This window comes from Chelonia mydas, chromosome 2, assembly GCF_015237465.2.
Source record: "Chelonia mydas isolate rCheMyd1 chromosome 2, rCheMyd1.pri.v2, whole genome shotgun sequence".
Taxonomy (NCBI): Eukaryota; Metazoa; Chordata; order Testudines; family Cheloniidae; genus Chelonia; species Chelonia mydas.
This window is the reverse complement of record NC_057850.1, coordinates 131,642,825-131,666,172: the sequence shown is the minus strand read 5'-3', so window position 1 is coordinate 131,666,172 and position 23,348 is coordinate 131,642,825. Positions and strand designations below refer to the sequence as shown.

The window sequence follows — 23,348 nt, the reverse complement described above, 5'->3', positions numbered from 1 at the left end:
CTGGGCATTGTGTCTGTTAAAGTTTCCCAACGGGGAAAGGGTGGAAAAAATATCTAACTTTTAAAAAAAAATGTTATTAAAGAACACTAGATAACTAGCTAATTAAACAAAATTTACTAAACTACAACTAATCTAACTTTTTCTATAGAGAGAAAAAATGAAGAGGCAACACTGCCACTGAGATCCGTCTGCAGCTGAGGATGGTTGAGAAGGAACTGAAGGGTTAGGTCGTGCGTGTACTACATGAGGCAAAAACAGCACTGCAAGACGACTTTTGTGCTTGTGCACCCCGACTGAACACTGCTATGGAAAATCTCTGATCTGTGGCGCAGGGACGCACCGACACCTAAAGTGGAGCACCCACAGGTACACACATCTTGAAGAACCATCGTTACTGCACGAGGTGAGTAACTTCTTCTATGTCAAACTTCAAAACAGAGAAAAATAAATAAAACCCAACCATACAAACCCACCTACTTTGCACACACCATTTTAATAATTACAAATTGTCAAGTTTCATTTTAACAGTTTGAGAGTGCTTTAGACTGATGTCCTAATTAACCTCAAAACAGGTGCACAGGGGCATTTTCCTGCCAATGTGACTGTCTAGAGGTGGAGAGACCAATTCTCAGATTAGATGATAGTTCAATATAAAGGCTTCTCAAACTGCAGTCATTCTACTGAGACAGCCACCAAAGAAGCTAATTATGTGGTCTATGTACTCATGTGCTCCTTATGCACACCTGAGTCCTATCAATAGCACCGTCACAGTTAGGAAACAGGGTTGGCAGTAGAGTTTTGCCACAGTGCAACATGTTTGTAGGGTTAGAGTGTTGACACTGGGCAGGGGGACACTAGGCATTCTGGGATAGGGTAACTTTGACTCAGGTGTGTACACTGCAGTGTGGATGCTAGAGCCCTAGGTTCTTCGAGGAGTGTCCCTACGGATGCTCTATGTTAGGTGAATCTGTGCGCCAGCACTTGAATTGGAGATTTTTAGTAGCAATGCCTAGTTGGGTCACACATGCGCTGTCCCTGTCTTGTGCTGCCTCATGTGGTTACATAGTGTGGTGTGACGAACCCCCTCCCCTCCTTTCCTTCTCTACCACCTTCAGCTTGAGACAGAACACTTGGAAGCGCCTCTGAGCTTATCTTTAGTCTAGTGTTAGCTTTAGAGTACCAGTTAGAACCCAGTTAGTTACTTCATAATTTACTACCCAATCTCTTCCCCGTTTATTTTTTTCTTTAAAAAAATTCTTATCTTAGCTGTTTGTTCAGTTATTAGTATACCCCTTAGTATAGTTGTAGTGTGGTGGAGTGGTCTCCCTCAGGACTTGAGAGCGAGGGACCACTATCATCCCTCTGGAGGGCAGAGCCAAACTTGCACCGCCTCCCTCACTGGAAGTACTGGGCGGAGCAAGAGGTATAAAGGGAGGGCCCTGCAGCTCAGTTGAATGGGAGCTAGGAAAGGAGACTGACATCTCTAGCCTGCTGCAGGACTCCAGAGCTGAACTTGTGCTGTGCAACACCCTGCCCCCCAGAGAAGACCAACCATGGAGAGGAGTTGACAGGACTACCATCCACAGTACACCCTGAGGAGACAGAGGAGCCTTGGACTATGGAACCCCCCACCCAGACTGTGGTAGGAAATAGCCCAGGGAAACCAGACTTTAGTCCTGTTTTGTTGCCGGAGAACAGGTCAGCGTGTTTCAATAGGTTCCCCGCTGACCCAATGATGGAACCCTTCACCATGTCAGTTAATCAACTTTTCTCAAAAAAGGTCATGTAACTTTTGAGGTACTGTGCTTCCATAAGTTAACATATCTATTTTTTTCAACCCAACTTTCTGGGGTTTGTTATATTCACAATGCCTTTGACAGCTCACTCTTATGAGAGTCACCACGGTCTGGAGCACAGAGCACTGGACTGGGAGTCAGGAGAACCTATTTCCCTCTCTACCGCTGACCCACTCTGTGACCTTGGGCAAGTCACTTCACCTTTCTGTGTCCACTTACCCTCCCACTCTTTTTTTGTTTTGTCTATTTAGATTGTAAACAGTGGAGAGCAGGGACTGTCTTTTACTATATGTTTGTACTGTGCCTAGCACTAGGGGGCCCTAGTCTCAGGTGGTCTTCTAAACACTACCTCAAAACAAATAATTATTTGACATATGTGGGGTCAATTTTGCTGGAATTCTTTTTCATTCCTCAAAAGGCTTGAACTATCTGTTCTGCATTTTTGACTTTGTGTCCCAGTCCTACTTGCAAAAATATTTTTTTAAATAAGGTAGCTCTTGTTTCTACCTATGTTTTGATATACTTATTTTTGTAAACTGAAAATAGATTTTAACTACACGCTAACATTTATTTTAAAATAAATCCAGTAAAACTCTTATCCTGCAAAGAATCATGCATGTGCTTAACTTTAAGAAAGTGAGTAGTCTCCTGGAGCTCACAGGACAATTTGCATGCTTAAAGTGAAGCACTTAAGTCATCACAGGATTGGGGCCTAAAGTAATAGATTATACCATTAAAGAGTATTAGCTGAAAAGTCTATAATTTCAGCTGCACAAGGGCAAATAAGTATATTTCAAAATTATGTATAACACCACAGTGGGTAAAATTCTTAGGGGCTGTCCATGAATTATATAACCCATTAGGCAGAGGATGGGTTTTTAATTTCGCATGTTTGTTTCAGTATTACAGTGTCTTGGGAGTGGAGGTGGGGTCAGTTTAAAAAAAATCACATAAGATGTGTTAAGTGATTTATGGACAGTCCCTTAGGAGCACTCAATTCTCACTGATTTTATAAATGCAACTTGAGAGCAGGAGGCACACAGCTGAGTTTATGCCATCTGAGGATTCTTGTGTGCAAGGCAAAACCCCAGCTGCCACTTCAGAGAAGCTTTTGTATCAGTGACTGGGTTATGGGTGGTCATACCTAGTAATTGAACAGAAGTCAGAGGTCCAATGCCAGAGCAAAGCATCAGAGCCAAAGCTGGGGCTCAGAACCAGTTTACTTGGAATAAGGCAAGGCTGGGAAGAGACAGACACTATTGCAACGGGCAAATGCTTTGAGGAACTAGTGAAGTGCTTCTGCTGACCCTTCCAATCAATCAGGTGCTGGAGCCAATTAGTCAGCCTGTTGCAGGCCAGCTGTGATCATTAGTTTGTCTGAAGACTAACTCTTCAGTAAGGCTTGGTTCCTTGAGAGCTGGAGTGGCACAAAAGGGAATTTGGTGTATGGTAAGACTTGGCCCAATATATTTACTTTAGATAGCCACTAAGATTAAATTCTCTTCCTCACATTTTTGAGGCTGTCACAGTTGTGTATGAAGGGACAGTTCTTATGTTTTGAGCTAAATATTTACATTTTTTTCATTGGTTTCAGAGTAACAGCTGTGTTAGTCTGTATTCGCAAAAAGAAAAGGAGTATTTGTGGCACCTTAGAGACTAACCAATTTATTTGAGCATAAGCTTTCGTGAGCTACAGCTCACTTCATCGGATGCATACTGTGGAAAATACGGAAGATGTTTTTATACACACAAACCATGAAAAAATGGGTGTTTATCACTACAAAAGGTTTTCTCTCCCCCCACCCCACTCTCCTGCTGGTAATAGCTTATCTAAAGTGATCACTCTCCTTACAATGTGTATGATAATCAAGGTGGGCCATTTCCAGCACAAATCCAGGGTTTAACAAGAACGTCTGAGGAATGGGGGTGGGGTAGGGGAAATAGGTTACCTTGCATTATGACTTAGGCTTGAATAGAGACTGGGAGTGGCTAAGTTAATTTTATCCAATTTGCAAATGAATTCCAATTCAGCAGTCTCTCGCTGGAGTCTGGTTTTGAAGTTTTTCTGTTGTAATATCGCAACTTTCGTGTCTGTAATTGCATGACCAGAGAGATTGAAGTGTTCTCCGATTGTTTTATGAATGTTATAATTCTTAACATCTGATTTGTGTCCATTTATTCTTTTACGTAGAGACTGTCCAGTTTGACCAACGTACATGGCAGAGGGGCACTGTTGGCACATGATGGCATATATCACATTGGTAGATGTGCAGGTGAACGAGCCTCTGATAGTGTGGGTGATGTTATTAGGCCCTGTGATGGTGTCCCCTGAATAGATATGTGGGCACGGTTGGCAACGGGCTTTGTTGCAAGGATAGGTTCCTGGGTTAGTGGTTCTGTTGTGTGGTATGTGGTTGCTGGTGAGTATTTGCTTCAGGTTGGGGGGCTGTCTGTAGGCAAGGACTGGCCTGTCTCCTGAAGGTGATGGCTAGTGGCGTTCTGTTATTTTCTTTGTTAGGCCTGTCCTGTAGTAGGTGATTTCTGGGAACTCTTCTGGCTCTATCGATCTGTTTCTTCACTTCCGCACCACACCACACGATCCATTGTCTACAGCCAAGCTCTGCGATACAACCGCATTTGCTCCAACCCCTCAGACAGAGACAAACACCTACAAGATCTCTATCAAGCATTCTTACAACTACAATACCCACCTGCAGAAGTGAAGAAACAGATTGATAGAGCCAGAAGAGTTCCCAGAAGTCACCTACTACAGGACAGGCCTAACAAAGAAAATAACAGAACGCCACTAGCCGTCACCTTCAGCCCCCAACTAAAACCCCTCCAACGCATTATCAAGGATCTACAACCTATCCTGAAGGATGACCCAACACTCTCACAAATCTTGGGAGACAGGCCAGTCCTTGCCTATAGACAGCCCCCCAACCTGAAGTGAATACTCACCAGCAACTACATACCACACAACAGAACCACTAACCCAGGAACCTATCCTTGCAACAAAGCCCGTTGCCAACTGTGCCCACATATCTATTCAGGGGACACGATCATAGGGCCTAATCACATCAGCCACACTATCAGAGGCTCGTTCACCTGCACATTTACCAATGTGATATATGCCATCATGTGCCAACAGTGCCCCTCTGCCATGTACATTGGTCAACTGGACAGTCTCTACGTAAAAGAATAAATGGACCCCTCCCCCCCATTCCTCAGACGTTCTTGTTAAACCCTGGATTTGTGCTGGAAATGGCCCACCTTGATTATCATACACATTGTAAGGAGAGTGATCACTTTAGATAAGCTATTACCAGCAGGAGAGTGGGGTGGGGGGAGAGAAAATCTTTTGTAGTGATAAACACCCATTTTTTCATGGTTTGTGTGTATAAAAACATCTTCTGTATTTTCCACAGTATGCATCCGATGAAGTGAACTGTAGCTCACGAAAGCTTATGCTCAAATAAATTGGTTAGTCTCTAAGGTGCCACAAGTACTCCTTTTCTTTTTTTCATTCTGTCCCTTCAAAAAACTCTCCTACTCCAACCTATTCCTATTTGAAGGGGCATGACTGATTTTCAGACAAGATATCTCTGTTTCTTTCATATGTTGGCAGTTATGCTATATTCTTCAGATTGGTAACTGGACAGGACTCAAAAATGTAAATATTTAGCTCAAAACATAAGAACTGTCCCTTTCTAACTACTTATTTAGGGGTAATGATTATATAAAATTATTTTAACCACTTTTGCACACTTCTCCACCCAGAATTGAGTTCACTGCCTACACAGAGCTCCCGAACCATGGAACAGAAAGAGAAGTCCCGGTGATTAAATGCAGGACTCCTCTGTTGTAACGTCACTTAAGTGGAAATAAGTAATTTTCATTTGCAGGGGCCAGGAAACATGCATTCTTTTATTAGCAGCTTCTGTGAAGTGTGATCACTTCAAAAAGAGTTATAATTTGAAATATTCAAACTCCAAAATACAGTATTTTCCTTAGAACTTGGAATGTGTTGCAATGATGTAGTACTTGTTGACAAAAGATACATAAATATTGACTGATGCTGCCATAGTGTTTAGACATTGTTAAAATTTCTGGGCCTGTTTCTCTACTCCATTACATGCCATTGAAACTCTTTTGATGTTAAGATATAACATTGGAGTAATTGGGGTTGGAAGGATTAGATTTTTATTGGTAAATGTCAGTAAACATCAATTTTACTGTACACACACAATAATGAAACAATATTTCCATCAATAATAACAGCAATTTACAATTAGGCAAAGTAAGAAAAAATGCTGTTTTGAGAACTTATTACAGTTGATTTAAGACTATTAACTTTTTATATTTTGACGTCTGATGCTGACAGTTTGTATTTTAATGGTTATAAAGCTTTAACTTCTTTAATCTCAACATTTAATGTTATTAAATAATTGTTTGACTCCTAGCCCCCATATTTTTCCACAACTTTGAACATTTAAATAGATAAAAATAGAAAAAAATGCTTAAATTGTTAAGAATGTTGCTGAAGAATCTTGTCCTGGCTGCTCAGTGTTTCTGTTCCTGGAGCTGTGTTGTTATTCGCACTAGCAGAGAATGCAGCCTGCTAATTCAGCAGACCTCAATGTTACTCATAAAGAAAGACCACAGGCATGGTTCAGTGACAAAGCACTGATTTTCTATTGCCTGGCACATTGTGGAGTTATTTACACTTGCATAAAATGTGGCTATTCTGTTTTGAGGGTTTTTACCCTCACTTTGCGTAGGTGTAATTGATGATCCAAGGTGCAAGCCAATGGAGAATTGGGTCCAATCTACATTAGAGAAACTTGCACTGATGTGATGATGTTGATGTAGATGTGCCGCACTGCTGTGAAGCAGGGCTTACACCATTGTGACTTACCCGTGATTAGCTTACCCGTAATCAAAATGTTATATCGTACCCAGTACACAATAAGCACTAGAAAATACTAGATGATGTCCTTATGGCCACTAGATGGAGCTACTTTATTAGTATTATGATTAGCTTATTGTGTACTGGGTATGATATAACATTTTGATTTTAGGGATAATCTTAAAAAGGAATCACAAGTATAGTATTAGTCTTCTCTTCACTGGGGTTAGCTGCAGGTATTTTAAATTGAAGTGAGGCTTTTTCCTTAGGTGCTTTTTTAAACTCCTAAGTCCAGTACTCTGGAGTCATGCATTCATATTCCATTGTGAATTGTACATGTTGTCCCATGAAAATTTTATTGTTGGTGTTGATTTCAAGGACGGATGATCCAATGGATAGAGAACTAGCATGTGCTGTGGGAGACCTGGGTTCCTACTCTGCCACAAACATCCTAGATGACCCTGGGCAAGTCACTTAGGGTCAGATTTTTAAAGGCATTTAGCTGCCTGGTGGGATTTTTCAAAACCATCTAGGTACCTAATACCCCTTTATTTCAATGGGTGTTAGGCATGTAGGTACTTTTGCAAATCCCACTTAGTATAATCTGGCTCAGATATTCAAAGGCATTTAAGTTCCTAACTTCCATTGATTTCAGTGGGAGTTCTGTGCCTAAATACTCTTGAGGATCTGAGCCTCTGGGTCTTAGTTCCCCCTCCTGTAAACAGAGCTAATACCACTCCCCTTCCTCACAAAGGAGTTCCCAGGATAAATATATTAAAAATTGTGAGGAGCTCAGTGATGGGGGTCATATAAATACCTAAAATATCAGAAACTGTAGTGTTATGAAATGGCTGTGATTTTTAACCCTACGTGTATTGTTGAACTTTATATCAGACAGACCTGTAATCTGGCATGTTAATATATTGGCTGTATTTGCTTCTCATCCTGAGTTTATTCCTTTCTTTTCTAAACAACAAAGAGCCCAATCTGGGGTGTGTGTGTCAGGGGAATCTGACTTTCGGACACGTTTTATACTTAAGGAGATGCCAGATGTTGGTTCTTCAGGGAAAGATCAAGCCCACTTAATAAGAACAAAAAAAAAATTCACTTTTACTCAATTATATCTTTTTTACATTTAGTGTCAAGGAAAATCTCATTCAACAGGAAATGGCTAAATGTGCCAGTGCGTGGATGTCCTCTTTGTTATTTTACCATAAGAGTTCTCTTTTGCTCCCATTACTATTGTCATGCTTTTTGGAGTGGCTCATGACTGAGTGCCTACCTCAGGCCAGACTGTCAAAAAGTAGGACACAAACCCCAAACTGGTTGCATGTTCTATAATTAGATTTCACTAACCCAATAACAAATGTGAACTCCAAAAGCAAAAACAGTCTTACCATGTAGTCACAGACAGTCCCCTTGGGCATTCCAGTCTATCTTGCCACCCAGGCAAGCTGGACTGTGTGATAGATGATCACTTTACACCAAAAAAAGACAGTTACCTTTTCCGTAACTGGTGTTCTTCGAGATGTGTTGCTCACGTCCATTCCACAATAGGTGCGCGTGCTTGCCACGTGCACCGGTGCTGGAAGTTTTTCCCCTAGAAGTACCCGTAGGGGAGCACCCCTGGTGACCCCTGGAGTGGCACCGCGATGGTGTGGTATAAGCAGCGCTGCATGCTCCCCCCATCCTCAATTCCTTCTTGCCAGACAACTCCGACAGAGGGGAAGGAGGGCGGTATGTAGAATGGACATGAGCAACATATCTCGAAGAACACCAGTTACGGAAAATATAACTGTCTTTTCTTTTTCAAGTGATTGCTCATGTGCATTGCACAATAGGTGATTCCAAGCTATATCTGTTGGAGGTGGGTAGGAGTTCACAGATACTCGGGACGGAGTACAGCTCTGCTGAACCTGGTGTCCTCCCTGGTTTGGGAGACGATCGCCTAATACAAGATGAACGTGTGAACTGAAGACCATGTGGCAGCCCTACAAATTTCCTGGATGAGGGCATGGGCCAAAAATGCAGCCGACAAGGTTTGCGCTCTAGTCGAGTGCGCCCTCACAGTTGGCGGGGGAGGGACTCCCGCCAGGTCGTAACAGGAACGAATACACTAGGTGATCCAGTTGGAGAGCCTCTGAGTGGAGATCAGCCGACCTCTCATGCATTCGGCCGAGGCAATGAACAGCTGCGAGGACTTCCTGAATGGCTTTGTATGTTCTAGGTAAAAAGCCAGAGCCCGTCTCACATCCAGCATGTGGAGGCAGTGCTCCTCACTGGATGTATGGGGCTTGGGAAAGAGCACCGGCAGGTAGGTGGAGACCACCTTGGGGAGGAACGAAGGGTGTGGTTGGACCTGGACCTTATCCTTATGGAACACTGTGTATGGGGGCCCAGAGGTCAGGGCCCTGAGCTTCAAGATCCTTCTAGCTGCTGTGATCGCCACCAGGAAGGCTACCTTCCATGAGAGGTGCAAGCAGGAGCATGTAGCTAGTGGTTCAAACGGGGGACCTGTCAACCTGGTCAGCACCAAGTTCAGGTCCCACTGTGGGACTGGGGGCCTAACATACGGGAAGAGACTATCCAAACCCTTAAGGAATCGGCCAGTCATAGCATGGGAGAACACCATGTGCCCCTGCACTGGCCGGTGGAAGGCTGATATGGCCACCAAGTCCATCTTGACGGACGAGGGCATTAGACCTTGGGCTCTAAGGTGAAGCAGGTAGTCTAAAATTAGCTGAATTGGAGCAGCCACAGGCAAAACACCCTGATCAACTGCCCACCAGGAAAACGGAGACCACTTTGCCAGGTAGGCCCTCCTCTGCTTTCCAAGAGGACGTGCTGAACCCCTTCCGAGCAGCAGCCACGCCGTGAGGTGGAGTGCCGCTAGGTTTGGATGAAGGAGGCGGCCCTGGTCCTGGGATAGCAGATCTGGGCAGGATGGCAGCAGCCACGGCGGGGTGACCGCCAGGCTCATGAAAGTCCCGTTCCAATGTTGCCTGGGCCATGCCGGGGCAATCAGGAGGACCCGGGCCCTGTCTGCTTTTCTTTTCCAAGACCTTTCTGCGGAATAGGGGGGAAGGCATAGAGAAGCTGGCCCGACCAGGACAGGAGGAAGGCATCAGAGATGGTGCCCATGCCCAACCCCCCGGAGCAGAAGTGGGGACCCCGTCAGTTTTGCCGTGTTGCAAACAGGTCCACCAGGATAGTGCCCCACGTTTGGAAAATCCTGTGCACCACCTCTGGGTGTAGTGACCACTCGTGCTGGGAGGAGAAGTCTCGGCTCAGGTGATCCACCTGAGATTTCTGGGCACTCGGTAAGTGGTGGGCTTCCATGCAAATATCGTGAGCTATGCAGAAGTCCCACAGCCTGAGGGCTTCCTGGCAGAGGGCTGAGGAACGGGCCCCGTCCTGCCTGTTGATGTAGAACATCGAGGCCGTGTTGTCCGTGATAATCCTGACCACTCTGCCCTCCAGGTGCGAGTGGAAGGCCACGCATGCCAGACAGACCACCCTGACCTCCTTGACGTTTAAATGCAGGGCAAAGTCCTGTTGGACCACAGACCTTGGGTCTTTACATTCCCCACATGGGCTCCCCACCCCAGATCTGACGCATTGGACACCAGCTCCACAGATGGGGGCTGGCCTCTGAATGGAGCATGTTCCCCGGGGAGGACCACCATCGCAGAGAGTCAGTCACCGGTTCGGGAACAGTGAGGACTTTGTCCATCCTGTCTCTGGACTGGGAGAACACTGAGGCCAACTAGAGCTGGAGGGGGCTGGATCTCCCCAGGAGGGCTTGGTGATTTGCCACCCTCAGCTGGAAACTCAAGGACGAATAAACCTTTCTACCAAATAGATTCAGTCTCCTTAAGTCCTTATTCTTAGGAGTAGGGGCTGGTTGGCCTTGCCTCTCCCTGTGGTTGACCGATTCGACCACTAGGGAGTTGGGGGCAGGGTGGGTGTACAGATATTCATGCCCCTTGGCAGGCACGAAGTACTTCTGTTCTGCCCTCTTAGAGATGGGGGAACAAGGAAGCCGGGGTTTGCCACAAAGTGTTCGAGATCTTTGCCACCCCTTCATGGAGTGGGAGAGCAACTCTGCCCAGCGCCGAAGCTGAGAGGACGTTGAAGATTGAGTCCGAGGGTTCCTCCACCTCCTCTGCTTGAAGGCTGAGGCTTGATGCCACCCTTTTCAACAGTTCCTGGTGGGCTTTAGAGTCCTCCTGCAGGACAGGCGGAGGAGGGGCCGTGATCGCCTCATCGGGGAGGATGAGGATGGGGGTGCGGTACTCTGCGTACCCACCGGTGCCGTAGGTCCTACCACTTGGTTCCCCTCCGGGTGCGGAACTGGGGATGAGCACTCTACCAACTCCTTCCTGGGAGGTTGAGAAAGGGAGGCCGACGGTCTCTCCGAGGCTCTGGCCACCGAGCGAGCCACTACAGTGGGCTACTTTGGGGCTACGTAGCCCATTGGTACCATGGTGCCAGCCAAGGAGCCCAGTGCCACAGCACCTGCTGTGACTCCATCAGAGTAGGTTGTTCAGCCTGATTAGGCTGGCCCATCGACTGTTGACTGCGAAGGGAGGCCGGGCTGTCATATGATCTGCTGCTATCCCTGGACTGGGACGAGTGCTGGTGTTGGGAATGGTGCCGACCGCGAGACTGTGATACCGGCATGGAGGAGCAGGAGTACCTCCAGTAGCAGCTGCTCTGCGACTGGCTCCAACGGGTGGATCCGCGATGGCGAGGTGCTGGTGATGGATGCCTGGGGCTGTGGGAGCGGTGCCACAGTGGGGACCTCGAGCGAGACGAAGAATGGGAACAGCGTCGATGCCCATACCACGAAGGGCTGTGGTAGCCTCTCAGAGACAAGGACCTCTGGTGCCTCCAGTCCCTTGAGGTGGAGCGGTGCTTGGAACTTCTGCCAGTCGGTACCCAGCCAGACAACCTGGTGGGGGTTGACAGGGACTGGTGTGAACTGCGCATGAGGCAGTCGCTGAGCAGGGAACGGCGTCGGGAATCTTCCCTACCGTGAACAGTACCATCCAGGCGGCGATCGGTATTTGACAGCTTGCCTCTGGACCGGGGAGCCAACAGTGGCAGTGCCCGTAGTACCAGCAGAGACGTAACATCCCGGGCTGCTTGCAGGGCGTGGAGGGCACCCCAGATGCCCAGGGAGGTCAGCTCAGAGTGGGCCGGGCTACTCCGCTCAACTTGAGTTGGAGGCCGGGAGGCCGATGGGGACCGAGAACTGCCCAATGTGGGTCTAGTCTATTCACTGGTCTTGCTCCGGTATCTCGGCAGAGAAAACTTCTTAGCCTTTTTGGAGTGTCCCGTGGACGGGGAGTGGTGCCGGCTGGTGGAAGACACCGAAGGGTCGACGTGCACCAATGCCGCGGTACTCGGTGCTGACTCGGAGTGGCACAACGGTGTCGGGGTCAAGGCTGACTCCATCAAAATGGTTGGGAGCCGAATGTCCCACTCCTTCTTGGTCTGAGGCTTGAAGGATCTGCAAATCTTGCAGCGATCACTGAAATGGGTTTCCCCGAGACAGCATAAACAGTCCATGTGCCGATAACTCACGGGCATCGGCCACTTGCAAGTGTTGCATGACTTAAAGTCCGGGGCATGGGGCATGCCCCAACCCGGGTGCTCTAAACTAACTCTAAACTAAATTACTTCTAACAACAGGTACTACTAATGAACTGAGTCCAAGAGGGAAGCTGCCGCCAAGCTGGAGCAGAGCAGTTCCAACGCACCTTCACTGGCGGCAAGAAGGAACTGAGGGTGGGGGGAGCGTGCAGCGCCCCTTATACCACACCATAGCGGTGCCACTCCAGGAGTCGCTAGGGGCGCTTCCCTACAGGTACTGCTAGGGGAAAAGCTTCCAGCACCGGTGCATGTGGCAAGCACGCACACCTATTGTGGAATGGACATGAGCAATCACTCGAAGAAGAATCACAATAATATTCAGGTTACTCCCAGTCCCAAAGGACCAGTCAATTTTACCCCCAGTCATTTTTACTGATCTCAAACAAAGGTCAACATCTGTAACCAAATCCTATAATAAACTAACTAAATATTTATTAACTAAGAAGAGAAATGAGTTATTTACAAGGTTAAAACATGAAACGCACACACACAACTGAGTTACAGTCTTAAAAGCTTCTATTGTCTTTTTAACTCTATAATAAGCTCTATTTGTCTTTTTGGGCTAACCCTGCCAAACAACATGGAGGTTTCTTGTTTTTGTGTAGGAATATTTGCCCCTAAAAGTCCAGACAGCATAAAGAGACCTAATTTCTCCTTGTCAGGGATTTTTATCCCCTTCTCCCTAAAGTCCAAACTAATAGAACAAGTCTTGGTGTCTGACTTCTCTTCATATAACTGAACTGGAGAGGGCAGTCAACAAAATCTTTGTCCTTTTGATGGCACATAGTGGCTCATTTGGTTTCAAAGGCCCTCTCATCTGCAGGACCAGCCCTTTACATTAATTAATTCTATGTTTCTATTCTTGTTTGGTGAGTTACACAGTTATAGCGGTTTACAATGCAAATACTGAATATAACTATATGCCATGCTATATAGATATAAGTAGGATTGACACATGCAGCATTATACAAGCATTTAATAAAGTCTAAACACATTCTTATAACACTAATATCCGTTTTAACTATACCAACCCACAGGTAAGCCAGACTGGTTTCCAGTTATGCATTTGTCATTGTTCAGTGGGGCCCTGGGCCTTGGCATGAGCTGGCACTTTTTTTGCCAGGGTGACAGTTGTTATCAGTATTTGTCACCCAGTATTTGTCACTTATTTATCAGTAAGCTGTATTTGGCTCAGCTTAGTTTTGTCTTTAAAAAAAACAAACAAAACAACTTATGGGCTATAGCTCTGTTCTCTTGTATATTAGAAAAGTGCTAATCGATTATCTAAAGTTCTCCAGAATGGATTCTGTCTGTTCTGGATTATCACAAGTAAAAATGGATAATATTGTATACAGAAGAAAAATGAACATATTCAGGAATAGTTTGAAGTTCTTGTAATATTGTGAATGTATATATCTTTCATCCAAGGATCTCAAACTGTTTACAGACATTCATGCATTAAGCCTCACAACATCTCTGAACCATTTTTTTGAGACTCCCACCCACATAAACTATATATGGGATGACTGTCTGGACTGCCTTTTTCCTCCTGTTAGTGTCTCATTCTCCCTTGGCTCTAGCCTCTCTTTCCTTCTTTCTTTCCTTCACATAGCTGCACTGTGCCTGCTCCCCATGGTTCCTATTTTCTCCCTGTTGAAGTCCATGATGCAGATCCTTGTTTATGGCTGAGGAGCCCCTATGCAGTTCACAAGTGAGGAGTATGGTGCAAAGGTGGTTTATGTGGTCCTCTGATTCTGAAAATTCTCTGTTATAACTCAGGGCAGTTCTGACTTAAAACAGCCATGTATGCCTAAAATTCTATACAGTGGATGTCAATAGCAACAGTGTAAACCACCTACACAGAGATGAGACCAAACACAATCCCTGTCTGGGCAGAAGTTTGAATCCAGAGCTGAACTTTACTCTTTGTCCCCCATCTCTGCAATGTACTGAAACAAAATCCTGGTGCTCTCAAAAGGTTTGGGTCTTATCTTTGCTGCAAAGGCCTATCTCTAATTATGTGGAATCTTTGAGTCTTTGAAATACCACCACTGAAATAAAGGGGGCTGTGTATTGTCAGAATAGCTTGATAAACATAAAGAGGTATGTTCTGGTGTATATAAATTCCTCTTCATTGTTCAGCTGAGTTCTTCTTTGAGTGGCTCTGCATATTCCCACTTACTGTTGCAACCTAAATGGGGAATCTTTTCCAGTCAGTGCCTGTTAGAAGGTGGTGCACATGCATTCCATCCCCTCCCCTTCATAAATGTTCTGAGGGTGAGGCTATATAAGGAGGCATTGTGCCCTCTACCACTTCAGTTCTTCCAACCGCAAGCGCCAGATGAAAGTGAACCACTCTGATTCTTCAGATCTGGGGTTTTCTCCTTCCTTAAGTGCCTTTTTAGGATGGTCTGTTGTTAGTTTTAGTGTCAGTATAAGTTAGTGTGTTAATAGTTTGTGTTATTTAAGTTAGATTTTAGTTTGGTTCCATGGATAGTGGACAAGAAGAAACTGAGCTTCAAGAGGTGTGAGTCCTGTCCAGTGGTCTTCATGATGATGGATGACCACATGACGTTTCTGAAGTTCCTTGGGAAAAGTCACTCTCTTTCAGGGTGGTCCATCTACCAGATCTTCACACTCAACACATGTAAGGAAAGGGAGATAAGTTGCAGGTGCTCCTACTTGAGGAAGCTCTTGCTGTTACACCTTCTGATAATGGGAGATCTTGAGATCTGAAGGCTAAGAGACCTATATCGGCTCTGACTGCATCGTCAAGTAAGGGTAAAGTGCCAAAGAAGTTCCAGGGATTTGTGTCTTTATTGGTTCTGACTGATGTTCCACATTCAGGTTCCAGTTCATCGAATCTTCCTATTAAGGCTCCTAAAGTGTAGGAGGCAACGTCTTTCCAGACCGCAGATAAGGACCCTATGCCAAGACCATCAGTTTCAATTGTGCTGGTTTCTAAGAAAATAACCAAGAAGATTGCTACTGTTGGCAGTGCCAGATCCCATGGGTCAGATTTAACAGATGCTTCTGATTTGGATCAGTCTTCCACGGTTCTGATTCTGAGACTCAAGTCAGTTCCACTTTCTACTTTATGATCCCATTTAAGTCTCAGTCCAGATCCAGTGATGCCTAAGTTTGTAAGTTCAGCACTGTTGTTTTACAAATCCTGGTGGCGATGTCATATCTGAAGAGGACTATGAGGGTAGTAGCAGATCTGATGTGACATCTGATTGTTCTTCAGATCCAAGTGAGAAATTGTTGGGGGATAGAAGGAAAGAATTGGATGGTTAAATCCAAGGCCTAAATCCATTACTCCTGAAAAGAGGGTGCGATAAGTCTTTCTCTGCAGTCATCTCCACCTCTATCTCCCAAGACTCCTACAGGATCACCGTGCAGACCTTTCTCACTTTTCATGTCTCTTCATCCGCCAGTGTTATCTCCATTAAGATATACTGCAGAATGGCTCCACAGTTGTATGAGGATCAAGAAGGACTCAAAAGACCTGAGCTCCCACACCCTGAGTTTAAGCCACTCAGGGCTGGTGGTCCTCAGTCTTGTGGACAATTTACCCATAGTATGTGGAGGCATGTTCCCTGATCCTAATTATTGGAGAGAATGTCCATCTTGGGCTTGGTGATCTTACTGGGCTTGCCTCGCAAGTTCTTGAGTCATCCACAGTATGGATGGAGTAGTGATATTCCAGCAGATAATGGTCTGGTTGTAGAAGAATCTTTGAATCTGATTCTACTGGAGCTGTCTGCACCCCAGACATTGGTACCTGACACACTATCTGAAGAAGAAGAGTTGGCTCCTCTTTTGGAGCACCAGACTTTTGTCCTCATGGTCAGAAGATGCTTCACATTTACATGAATTGATGGATTGAATGGCATCTACTTTTAATTTACCTTCAATGGTTATAGAAGAGGCTTCACATCCATTTGATATTGGCTTTAATATTCTTGGGGCTCCGTCAAAGAACAGGATGTCTTTATCAATTCTGGGTGGTCTTTTGCAACCTGCTAAAGCAGTTTGGGTTAATCCTACTTCCTGCCAGCCTATTTTAAGAAGGCAGATAAACTGTATCAAATCCCACATGAAGGGACTTAATATTTTCAGACTTTCACCACCCCAAATTCTTTGGCAGTTGCAGTTGTGAGTAATAAACTTAGATCTGGTCAAGCCCATTTGACTCCTACAGATAAAGAAGGGAGGGAATTGGATGCCCTTGGAAGAAAGAGTTTTCCCCCCTTTATCTCTTGGTATTAGAATAACTAAGTACCAGGTGATAATAGCCTGCTTCCAATTTCATCAGTGGGAAAATGGCTATATTTGTGCAAGATTTACTGAACGATCAGAGGAGATTGGCCAATGCTATCTTGACAGAGGGACAAAATGTGGCAAAACATGCAGTGCTGCTTTTTTGATCTCCAGTTACAAGCAAGTAACCTTCACTTTCTGACTGCTACCTCCCCTGGTTGATGTCATCTTTATGTTGTCAAGGATGATTTACAGCCATGGCTCTCAACCTTTCCAGAGTACTGTACCCCTTTCAGGAGTCTGATTTTTCTTGTGTACCCCCAAGTTTTACCTCACTTAAAAACTACTTGCTTATATAGGCACCGACTCAGTGGGTGCTGCGGGGCTGGAGCACCCACAGGGAAAAATTAGCAGGTGCTCTGCACCCATCAGCAGCCAAGCTCCCCCTGCCCCCATTCCCTCCTTGCCTCCTCCTCCCCTGAGAGTGCCACATTCACACACCTCCCCCTCCAAGTGCTTCCTGCCCGCCTCCTAATAGCTGTTTGGTGGTGCTTAGGACTTTCTGGGAGGGAGGGGGAGGAGTGGGGATGCAGCGTGCTCCGGGGAGGAGGTGGTAAAGAGGCAGGGGAGGGGCGGGGTGGCGCAAGGGGTCAAGCACCCATGGGAGGGGAAGTTGGCGCCTATGCTTGCTTACAAAATCAGACATAAAAAATATAAAAGTGTCACAGCACACTATTACTGAAAAATTGCTTACTTTCTCATTTTTACCATATAATTATAAAAATAAATTAATTGGAATGTAAATTATTGTACTGACATTTGAGTTTGAGTAGAACAGTATAAACAAGTCATTGTCTGTATGAAATTTTAGTTTGTACTGACTTCTCTAGTGTTTTTTATGTAGCCTGTTGTAAAACTATACAAATATCTAGATGAGTTGATGTACCCCCTGGAAGACCTCTGCATACCCCTGGGAGTACGCATTTCCCCTGGTTGAGAACCTCTGATTTACAGAACTAGCAAAAAATTCCTTGTAATGCTGGCCTGTAAAGCCTGTTCAGCACAAAGGCTTAAATTTTTCAAAAATTGTTATTTAATGTGTGCCTCCTAAATCCATATTAAAACATCTGATTTTTAGCAGGGCTGAGCACTTGCACCTCCCCCTTGTCTTATAAAAAATGCTGGTATTCAAGATCACTGGTTTTATGACCGCAGTTAGGTTTCAGGTCTTTTAGACAATGGGCCACATTCTGCATTTTAAAAGTCATATGGCTTGTTGATGTTGTGGGTATTTTGTTTGGCGTGGGTTTTGGTTTGTTTTTGTGCAAATGACATTTCTGAAAAGGCCTCCATTTCTCTCAGCAGCAGTGACTTCAGAGGAGCTGCTTGACAAGGTGGCATTGTTTGGCATTCTGGATTCTCCTGTCACTTTGACAGATGAATGTTCAGCTAGTGTTGACTTGAGTTGTGAGTTTTTGTTTTTATGGCTTCTTACTTGGAAAGTGAGTCCGACCCTGGATTTGCAAATATGGTTGCATGTTTGGAAGTGTAGCCATTGTTGCAATGAGGGTTTGAGGCATTGGTCTTATGACATGCTCTCTTCTCCTGCAGAGACCTCACATGCCACTTCTCAAAAGTGGACGTGGCCTCCTGGCACAGACCTCTCCATCTGGGTCTGTCCAGTGCAACAGGTTCCCAGGTTTTAATGTCCACTGTGCATGCTTTGAGGTTGCCTTCAGGTTGTCTTTATTTATAAGGATGGATCAACACTTAGGCTATGTCTACACTGGCAACTGAGGTTCTTAGAGATGGTTGTCCCTGTGGGCGCTCCACTACTCTCTTTTCTTCCCCCCCCCCCCCCCACTTCAGAGTTTTCACGCTAAAGACACTGTGGTAGAGAAGGAACGGAGCGGGGAATTGATTGCACAGCGCTATGTAACCACCAGAGGTGGCGCAAGATGGGGACAGCACATGTGCGACCCAGTTAGGCACTGCATTTGAAATTCTCCAATCGCAGGCATAGGGACACAGATTCACCTAAAGTGAAGTATCCATAGGGACAATCATCTTGAAGAACTTGAGTTACTGCACAGGGTGAGTAACCTTTTCCTCTGTTCATTCCCACTGAAGCACCTGGCAGTGCCCACTGTCAAGAGACAGGATACTGGGGTAGATGGAACATGTTCTTATGTAAGATTAATTGGAAAGAATTGTTCATCGGCTACAGTGATTTGACTTCAGATCAGATCAGACAATCGTAAAGGAAAGAGTGAATCTAGATTCCTTGTCTTCTCAAATATGCAGGCATGATCATCAGACGCTTGGCAAAGATTCTCAAAGGTGTGGAGAGGCTGAAGGGGAGCACTCTGTATTGGTAATGAGGTATTTCCTGTGGTCTGGGTAAATTTGCAATATGAAAGTATTTGTCTTAAGGATCCAGTGTTCATTCTGAACTTAAACCAACAGATCAACCTGTTGAGCTATTGAAGATCTTGGATGGGGTGCTATCCCCCATATTTATTTGGAACCAGGAAATAGTGACAGTAGAACCCCTTGTCCTGGAATTCTTTGGATACTTTTTCCACTGCTCCGAGTTGCAGAAGGGAGTCCACTTCCTTCCTGAGCAATAACTCATGAGAGGAGTCACCCAGTGGGGATGGGGAGAAAGGATAGGAAGGATCTGGAAATGAGTACCTTGTCTATCATCTCCAGGACCCAATGGTCTGAGGTAATCTGCACCCATCTGTCCTAAAAAAAAAAAAAAAAAAAAAAGTAAATGGCTCCCAAATGGGGAGGAGGAATGGATTCTGACCGCACCATCAAACTTGATGGCAGGAGTGAGGTGGCGCATGTGCAACAGAAAAAGCAGCAGCAGAGGGTTCCTCTTCTGAAACCTCTGACCCTTCCTTAGAGATTTGAATGATCTTTACTCACCATAAAAGTAAGAGGACTACTATCTGCCTCTGATATGGTTGAGGTTCATATTGTTTTCTCGGGGGGGATGAGGTTGGTTACCAATAGGTCTTCTAGTACTGTGAATTGGGTGGGTGCCATAAATAGAGGCTGTGGTGCCAAGATCTCAGGAAGCATAGTCACTATCAGTGTGTGTAGAGAACTTACATATTTTGCCAGTGCATTTGGTGCCAGGATTGGCTCCTTCTGAGGGTTGACCCTCAATCCTAAGATCTTCATTCAGGGGTGGGGCACAATACTCGTTCAGCTCGGACTCCAGTGGTGAGGTACTTGGTACCAGAAGTGTCAGTACTGTGTGCTTCATAGACTCATAGAAATGTAGTACTGGAAGGGACCTTAAGAGGTAAGCTAGTCCATTCTCCTGTGCTGTGGTAGGACCCAGTATACCTGGACCATCCCTGCCAGGTGGTTTTGTTCAAACTGTTCTTAAAACCCTCTCATGATGGGGATTCCATAACTTTAGAAACCTATTCCAGTGCTTAAGTACCCTTTATAGTTAGGAAGTTTTTTCCAGTATCTTAACAAATTTCCCTTGCTGCACATTGAGCTCATTACGTCTTGTCCTACCTTCAGTGGTCATGGACAACAATTGATCACTGTCCTATCTTTAATAGTCTTTAATAGTTATCAAATATGTTATCGGGTCCCCTTTCAGTCATCTTTTCTCAAGACTAAACATGCTCAGGATTTTGTAAACTTTCCTCATGTATCAAGTTTTCCAAACTTATCATTTTTGTTCTCTTCTGGACATTCTCCAATTTGTTCACATTTTTCCAAAAGCATGGCACCAAGAATTGGACACAGTACTCCAGCTGAGGCTGCACCAGTACTGAGCAGAGCAGGACAGCTAATCCTTTGTCTTACATATAAAACTTTTTTGCTAATACACCATATAATGATTAGCGTTTTTTGCAACTGCACTACACAGTTGTCATATATTTGATTTGTGATCTACTATAACCCCCAGAGCCTTTTCAGCAGTTTTACTGCCTATCCAGTTATCCCCATTTTGTAATCGTGCATTTAGTTTTTCCTTCCTAAATGTAGAACTTTGCACTTATGTTTACTGAATTTTATCTTGTTGATTTCAAAATTTATCAAGGTAATTTTCAGTTCTAATCCTGTCCTCCAAGCTGCTTGCAACCCGTCCCAACCTGGTGTCATCCACGGCTTTTATAAGCATACTCTCCATTCTGTTAGCTAAGTCATTAATAAAAACATTGACGAATACTGGACCCAGGACAGTCCCCCTGCAAGATCCCACTAGATATGTCCTCCCAGTTTAACAGTGAACCATTGATAACTACTCGGAGTACAGTTTAACAAGTTGTGTATCCTCCTTATATAAATTTAATCTAGGTCACAGTTCCCTAGTGTGTTTATGAGAGTCAGTCTGCAGTTGCTGATAGCAGACTCATTAAGGGCATACAGTTATTATGCAGAGGTCTTGTAGTGACCACTCAACACTGAGGCCTCAGTGAGCCCTGGTGTTCGCCTTAATGTGCCACCTGTGCTAGACCAGCTTGGTGAGATGTGGGTCTCTGGTCACCATGGGATCACTATTTCTTGCAGCCTCTGTCTTCCGAGAACTGAACTGAAGACACTAGGGAGGCTCTGGCCAACTCTGTGGCTGAGGAGTGGGACTTCAATGCTGGATGAGCTCTGGACTCGGGTGAACTATTGACTTACCTAGTGCTTTGAAAAGTAGCCTGGTCCAGTCATGGAGTTGTCTCTGCCTCCAGTGCTGAGGAAGCCCTCATGGAGCTCTCAGGGAGGAAGAGTTTCAAATGAGACTCTGTTTTGGGGTTCTTTTAGAAAAGGTGCAGCATATAGAACACTTGTGTGGTCTAGGCACTTACCCCAGACAGAGAAGGCACTTTGTGTGTCCATCATTGATAGGAATGGCTCCCTCACAAGAGGGGCAGATCTTGAATCCTGGGGAGTATGACTCCACCATGTTCAAGGGGTGTTGTGGTTGGTGCACAGAGGCAGCACAAGGATTTGAAGACCTCAGTTATCAATCTAAGATTTTATTTTATTGCCAATGGGCTGAAAACAACAACAAATTAGAACTAACAACTGGAAGAATAAAGTTGCACAGTATGTGGAAATGCAGACACTGCCAGTGTTCCATCTTGCAGTCATGGGCAGCAAGAAGGAATGGGAGAGCAGTTGAAGCTGCCCTACCCTTTTTTCCCTCTGCTTTGGACGGCACAACTGTGGCCCAACTGACACTGCTGTTCAGAATGATTCCAGTCTCATGGGGTAGGACACACACGCACCGGAAGTGGAATACATGTGGACAATCTAACAACCAGAGTTCTGATTTTTGTCTTATACCTTACAATGCACCCAACGTATATGTATATTGCAATTTAATGTTCTTGCTGCCATGTGTTGTTTCTCTCACCCCCATCTCCTTATGTTGTTACAACACTACAGGAAATCTCCTTTAGGGTATGCTCCTCTTTTGCTCAGGAGGGGAAAAGGAATGGAATGATCAGATATGTGTGAAGAGATCAGCCACTCATAAGCACAGTAAGTTTGCTACATGCTATGCTGTGGATTCTCTGAGAAACTGATGTAAAAAAATCTCAGGGAGTGAGGGTAGCAGCTCTGGAAAGCTGTGTAGCACTAAATATAGGATGCTATGAAATCCGTGTTAATGAGAACACTGACGAAGTCACAGAATCAAAACAATGACATGGAATTCAGGCTCTGCTTGGCATTAGGCTCACACCGGCAACTGGGCAGGGCGGGCTGCTCTACCTGCAGCTGCAGCCACTGGAGGTAAGAGACCAGAGGGTATGGGGAGAAGGTGCAGGGGGCTAGGGCCATCCGGGAGTGCAGGAGTTAGGGGAGAGAGGCTAGCATCTGGGATTTAAGGGCAGCTTCTGAGAACTTCTGAGAAGTTTCTTTGCTGTGTCAGTTTCATGCCAGGAGTTGCAGTGGAGCTGAGGTGCTCCTCTGGGACACTGGCATCACGGTAAGGGAGAAGCTGATATTCCCTCAGGGCGCAATGTCAATGAAAGTATTCAGTGCTCAAGGGAGCACAGGTTCATCTGAAAGAACCTCTTCACGCTCCTTTATGTGGTATCAGTGTCACACGCCTCAAAGATACACGTACACCCATAAAACCAGAATGTGTATGTGTGTGATATGAAGAGACGAATGCCTAAAGGAGCAGAGGTTGTCCTACCTTACATCTTCTTCCCTGTAAGCTCTGTAGACACAAAGAGAAGCTTTAATATAAAAAATCTACTTACAGAGAAGAGGGAATCGCTTTCTGAGAAAAACACTAAAAGGCTAGCCATAAATTACCACAAGGGAGATGTCTAAAATAATGACTGTTTGTCAATTTGTAATTCTACTCAGCAATAAACTGTTGATTTAATAGGTTGAAATTATTTAATCAAATCTGAAATTAATATAAGCATTCCTTCAAAGTACTGAGTTTAATTTAAAATGGCAACAATGTGTCTGCTGCAAGGATGGATTATTTTATGTTTAGTGCATTTTTTATTTTGTTAATTATTCAAATATGAATTCAGTTAAATTGATACTGTAAGAGACTCTTACTTCTGGGGCCTTCTTGTGTTACTGTTCAGCAATGTCACTTTGGTCATATTACCAAATGCTACTTTAAAAAGTGATTTAAAATGTGTTACCTTTACCTTGTACTGTATATCTGCAGGATATTTTGTTTTATTTTACAAAAATAAACGCTTCAATTTAGTTTTTCCCATTGC

The 23,348-nt window shown here is 44.9% G+C and overlaps 1 long non-coding RNA gene across 1 annotated transcript in view; it reads left to right on the top strand.

The window, feature by feature from the left end:
• Positions 1–23,348, top strand: part of LOC119565636 — a 63,067-nt gene that overhangs the window by 15,146 nt on the left and 24,573 nt on the right. Inside the window, exons 2-4 of the long non-coding RNA XR_005224433.2 lie at positions 149–403; positions 18,931–19,000; positions 21,172–22,137. This is a non-coding gene — a long non-coding RNA (uncharacterized LOC119565636). The remainder of the gene's footprint in view (positions 1–148; positions 404–18,930; positions 19,001–21,171; positions 22,138–23,348) is intronic.